Below are 6,230 nucleotides of genomic sequence, written 5' to 3' on the forward strand. Positions count from 1 at the left end.
TCTATCTGGATTCTTGTCGCTATATATAAGGACTCTATATAACTTTGTACAACACGTATGATACGTGGAAACGAGTCATTTAGATATTTAGGTGGTATGTAATAGTTATACATTTATACAGCGGCCAATATAACTTTTTTACGGCACGTATACTTGTATAAAGCTGAGTAACTTTGTACAACACGTATGATATGTGGAAACAAGTCATTTAGGTATTTAGGTGGTATGTAATAGTTATACATTTATACGGCAGTCAATATAACTTTTTTACAGCACGTATATTTGTATGAAGCTAAGTGATGCCATTGTTGTGTGTTTATTAGACCTAATATGGCTCTATCAATGGTAGTACTTTTTGAATTTATGGTTCTCACTTAAGCTAAACAAACTAACCTTCTAGACGACCGAAAAAGACTTTGTGGCAAATTCTTTTTTTTCCTCTATCTGATGACATCAACGACAATGATGTCTATGAGTCAAGGACAAAATAACTATAGCGTCTTATATGTTCGACTGATGTGGACACGCGTCTTATATGTTCAACTTATGTGGACACATCTATTATGTATATTAAAACAATACATTTTGGTGCCACTTGGCATAATTTTAATCCACTAATTGCCACCTGGCAAGTTAATACTCCTCTCAATATTGATTTGAGCGGCAATATACATCTTCTATGTAAATCCCGCTTTTCACTTTGGTTGTAACGCTGAAAATTGAAGTTTTCCTTTTCCCTTTCCAAAACCCTAAGTTCAACCATGGCCGCACACCTCTTTCCCCATCGTTTAATTTCCTTTTCATTCTTCATGTTTACATCTTCTCTTTGAACATCCCTAACGGAGACTCTCCTAATCCAGCAGATCGATTTTCATCTGATATGTTTTTGACGGGTTAGGGTTTTTCAATTCCCATCAGTAGAGAAGAAGATGAAGGTTAGTATATGCTTCTGAATGTTTGATTCTAAGCATGGCCCTTCTTGATTGCTGTATCTCATATTGATTTAAGGTATCTACAGGTCTCTAACTTTCGATTTAAATATCAATTTTCCTCTAATTTTTTCAGCATCAATCTCTTCGCAGGTGGGGGATCACCCGGATATCATGTTTTAGGTTAGGGTTTTTCAAAGTCTTGATTATTACATGTTAAGTTGGCTATTGTGGTTAAGAATCGGAGTTTCTTTTCTTCCTCCTTCATCATCTTATGTAAACCCTAAAGGAATTCACACCAGTTCTTCAAGGATTACTGGTTCATTCTAATCGGGGTTTCCTTTTCTCTTCCATTGTTTTCTTTAAACCCTAGAATTGATTGTTTTTTTGTTGAGGCTTGATATTTGTTCATGATATTTTCTAAATTTGACTCTGTATGTTTCAAGTTTTGTTTATGGACAACTGGTAATTTGGTTAACTATGATTAATTTAGTGGAAATGTTGTGGTTTAGATGATCTTTCATATGTACGACGCGATTGTTGTGGTTTAGATGATTTTTCATCGGTTTTGAGATAAAAAGCAGTCATTGAATTACCAGTTATCGTTTTCTTTAAGTATTTCTAGGGTTTTTTTATTTGATTTTGCAAATCGTTGCAGATTTGCAGCAGCTTTAGATTAGGAGATTTGTAACAATATTTGAAGCTTTTGTTTAATTTGATGACCGATTTTCTTTAATTTGTTTTGATGACTTTACGAGCAGTTTATGTTTGTTATCATTTTCAGGATTTGAAACAGCAATCTCCAAAATAAAAGGATGTATCGGCAGTAACGGTTAGTTTGCATCACCTACAACCTATGATTGCAATTAGATTCTTACTGGTATTTGTGGAGTTATGTAATTTCTTATAGTTGTGAAAGTAAGTAACTTTTGCTATGTACTTTACCTGAACTTGCGGATTTTTTTATTATGACTAGATTAGCCATATGGTTTAGTTGGTTGTTGACTACATGTACCGGTTTCATAAATTATGTTTGGTACAAGCCTTACTTGCAAATTTGAATAATTTATTAGCACATTTAAATGGGAATACTGGTGATATCAAATTAGTTTGTGTAATTTACTGGATTAATTGGTTCATTTACGGGTCACGAGTCGGCACATTATCGAATGGTTTACTAGCTAATGAGTCAGTAGGTTAGCTGGTCAAAGGTGCAAATGAATCAGGAGTTAAAGGCAAGTAAAATCACAAGTGGGTTTTATGTATTTAGTGCATGTTTTGCATGAGTGAATAAAGGAGTCCAAGGTTTAATTCACAAATAGCAGCTTTCACTTTTCTTCTGCATTTATTTTCCTTCTTCACATACTACACATACATACTTGAGTGTGAGTTGAGTGTTTAGAGTGGGGCCTGAACCAACATAATTTATCAAGCATGTTAGTTGTTTGACTTGGTAATCAATTTTAGATGTGTTGGTGTTGAGTGTCAGTTTTTAAGTTTATTAATCGACTCTGTCTCAATGTATTAGTAATTTTTTTGTTGGCATATATCAATTTTCTATCAAATGGTTTCTGATTATACTGTACTTGGCTCATAAGCTACTGATTGTGTAATCTGGTAAGAAAATGTGGTTTTTATATTTGATTTTATGTATTTAGGTTAAGAATAAAACATAGTTTTTCAAAGCATTAGGTGAATATAATGTGGGATATAAAGTCCTTTTAAATGTTAGAGTTGTAAATGAATTCCTTAAGATGCCTGTTGCTTTGAGGAGAGTTCATAAGAAGCTGACTTCTTTTAGTTGTATATAATATTTATCATTTAACTATTTTTTAGATCACGTGATGGTAGCTCAATAAATTATCTTATTCAAAAGCATTTTTTATTTATATTTAAGTTTTAAACCATATTTGACAATTAAAAACTCATGAGTCGTGAGCTGTACTACAAAGTTGTCGTTTTAACCTATTTACTAACCGTCCCATTCTACCACCTGGCCATCTCTACATTTTAGTAGTAGACGTTTAAATTAACGACCAAATGTAAGAAATAAACATTTTTTTTTCATACTCGACTTATCCTTCGGCAATATAGTATGCTTCATTGTTATGGTTTATTGTTGAAATATTGTTAACTTTTTGTAGGTTTTTAGAATTAAACTCTACTTTGGAACATGACCGGCCTACCACCACTAATAAGTTGACTATACTTAGAGACACCCTTTGAGTTCTGAATCAGTTCAAATTAGAATCTCGGGACATTAAAGAAATTAATGCAAAACTATCTGAATAAGATAAAAAATTAAAGGTTAGTATGCTTATACGCATTATTAATAATAAACGAGTAAACGACTAATACATGTGATTCAGATGTATTTCTATTAGTTTTACAAAATCTAATTTAGACATGTCTATTAGTTTCATATTTTGCATGATCACACAATAGCATTTAGACATGACGACTAAAACTTGAGCTAGATACTGTTATTTTTATCTTCCCCTAATGGGTCAGGATAGATTATTTTTTACTTTCAGTTTTAGTTTTGACTCTCATCATTTTTTAAGCTAGAAATGTTTAATGTTCGATGAAATGCTTAAGAGATAATTGTTATGACTAACAGGTGAAATCTTCTGTATCAGTATTTGTATTTTCTAATCTTAAGAAGGCAATTTAACATTCAGTCATCAGGGGCTTTGTTAAAGTTTTGTCGTTTTCTTTACAAAAAGAAGTATATGAATGTTCATATTGTTTGCCGCTTGATATTTTTTGAAATTTGGTAGGTTGACCAGCTTAATGTTTATGTTGTAAAGGAGTTGCTTTCTTGATCTATATGTCATTGTTATTTGTGGATTAAAGGCCTGTCACGGAGTGTGCCTTGGCCGAAATTGTCGTTTATCTCCAATAACCGACTTTAATTTATGTTTTAATTATGTTTTCTATGTGTTAAGTGTGTTTTTAATCATTTTTTTTGTATTTACTATTGATTAACAAGTAGAATATGTCATATTGATGTGTACAAATATTTTTTATTTTTTATTTTATTTTGAGCGCTTCGTACACTTGAAGCTCTCGCTTCGCGCTTGAAGCTTCGCTTAAAGCTTTTGGAACCAAAACGCTTCGGAGCGCCTCGCGCTTTTTTAAACCAAGACCGGATATGCATTATATTTTTCATAAAGATGTAGAGGTTCGACTATTGCGGGTCTTTGGCCACAAGATTTACAAGGTAATTGATGCGTTTGGATGTCTCAAGTTTTTTTCTTTGTTTTGTTAATTACTAAGGAGGTTTATGTTAAATGTTACTCTAACTATGTATACAATAGCATTTGAAATATTGATGGGAAACTGAAGATTCTTAGACTTGGAATCAAATCTTGAATTATAGATCTATGATTATGATTCTTGGAACTGGAATCAAATTGTGAAATGTAGATCTATTAAATTGTGTTTTTTCCTACATTTTTAGTACACGGTTAATGAGTTACTTTTGAATTTTGATTTTGTGTTGAAGGTGAACTAAGTTCCAGCTTTTCAAGATGAAGTTCATAAAACTTGGATCAAAACCGGATTTGTTTCAGTCCAATGGCGAAAACACTCGGTCAAAGAACTCCACCACCCAATCCTACCGGTGATTACTTTGTAGCAAAGAGTATTTGTCAATTAGCATGTGTAACGAATAAATTACTTTTTGTATGATTTAGTTATGTGTTAATGATAAATAGCTTTACTATATGATTTATTTCATTGATTATTGATTATATGTGTTCTGCTCAATATATGTTAAGGTCAAAATAGGTTCGGGTCAGTCAAAACGGGTTTTGCTCAAAATAGGTTCATGTCAATATGTGTTCTGCTCAATATACGTTAAGGTCAAAACTGGTTAAAAATGCTTTATTTAAAAAAATATATATCAAATAACCAAAGTTATAAAAAAATAATTAAAAAAATGAAATCTATCCGGGTTCTAAAAATTGCTATAAAATCATTTATATAATAACATCTCAATACCTATAAAAAATAAATCAAAACATATTTACCTAAGTGAGAAAAATCATATTTTTATACGTTTATATTGAAAAGTTCTTTCATTACAAAGCTCATCTCATTGCCAGTATATATTATATGTTTGTGTTAAGCCACCCGCGAAGCTCGCGGGATCTTAGGCTAGTAATATTACAAAAAAAGATCAGACACCGTATCTTAATTTTTACATAGACAATTAATCATAGGATTTTGATCAAGATATGCTTACATGATTCATATTGTTTATTTGGTCACAAAAACATATTTAATTTTCTTATACCTTTTATTTTCCTTTTTCTTCTATTTCTAATTAAGGTATAGTTTTTTTCTTATATTCTATTTTTTATTTTTAAGTTATTTATAATATTATTTGGTTTTTGAAACAATTCTGACTAGTGAACCGATATAGTGGTTATGAATAGGGATGAATGGGTCAGATATTCTTAATCTTCGTCACAAACCCGGTTGTAAACTTTTGTCCTATTCCCGTTGGGTATTTAGCTGTCAGGTATCGGGCATATCCGCGAGTATCTGATATATCCATTAGTGTTTTTAAAAATGCAGTTGAAATTTTCATGTATATATATTTTCTACATTTCCTTATACTTTTATGTTTTTAAAATCTATACAGTATAGTAAATCATGATAAATAACATAAATATAATTATCACTGGAAAAATATTTAAAAGATTTAAAAATGTAAATATTTATTATATTAATCTCAAAAAATAATTTTGTATTCCTTAGTATATAGATATAAATAATGTCTTCAAAATTTACATTTTAAAAAGAAAAGTTTAGTTTTCAAGTAATCAAGGTACGTACTAGAATGAAACATTACTAAACAATAGTTATGGAAAGATACAAATAAAATTAAAAAGTTTCCGGGTAATGTTTTGGGTATATGCTTAGGGTAACGATACATATTTTTTCAATCCCATACTCGATCTTATACCCGTCAAGTATCGAGTATACCTATTCCCGATGCTTCATGTTTCAAATATACATGTCGCGCTCAAGGGTTTTTTTCCCATCCCTAGTTATAAAAAGATTGATTAAAGCAAATTAAGGATATTGGTATGGGACTTGATTTGTTTAGTGATGAATATATTTATCTTTATGTTTTCTATTTTATAATTTAAGTTTTAATCTAATTATAATTATAGTATACCTACAATTATTTCTTGTTGCAGTTTTAAATTTTTTCGATTTAGTTTAGTTATATTATAGCATATCCATATAACAAATAATTTCAATTATTCAATAAACGTTTTAATTATG

This window comes from Helianthus annuus, chromosome 3 (assembly GCF_002127325.2).
Source record: "Helianthus annuus cultivar XRQ/B chromosome 3, HanXRQr2.0-SUNRISE, whole genome shotgun sequence".
NCBI lineage: Eukaryota > Viridiplantae > Streptophyta > Magnoliopsida > Asterales > Asteraceae > Helianthus > Helianthus annuus.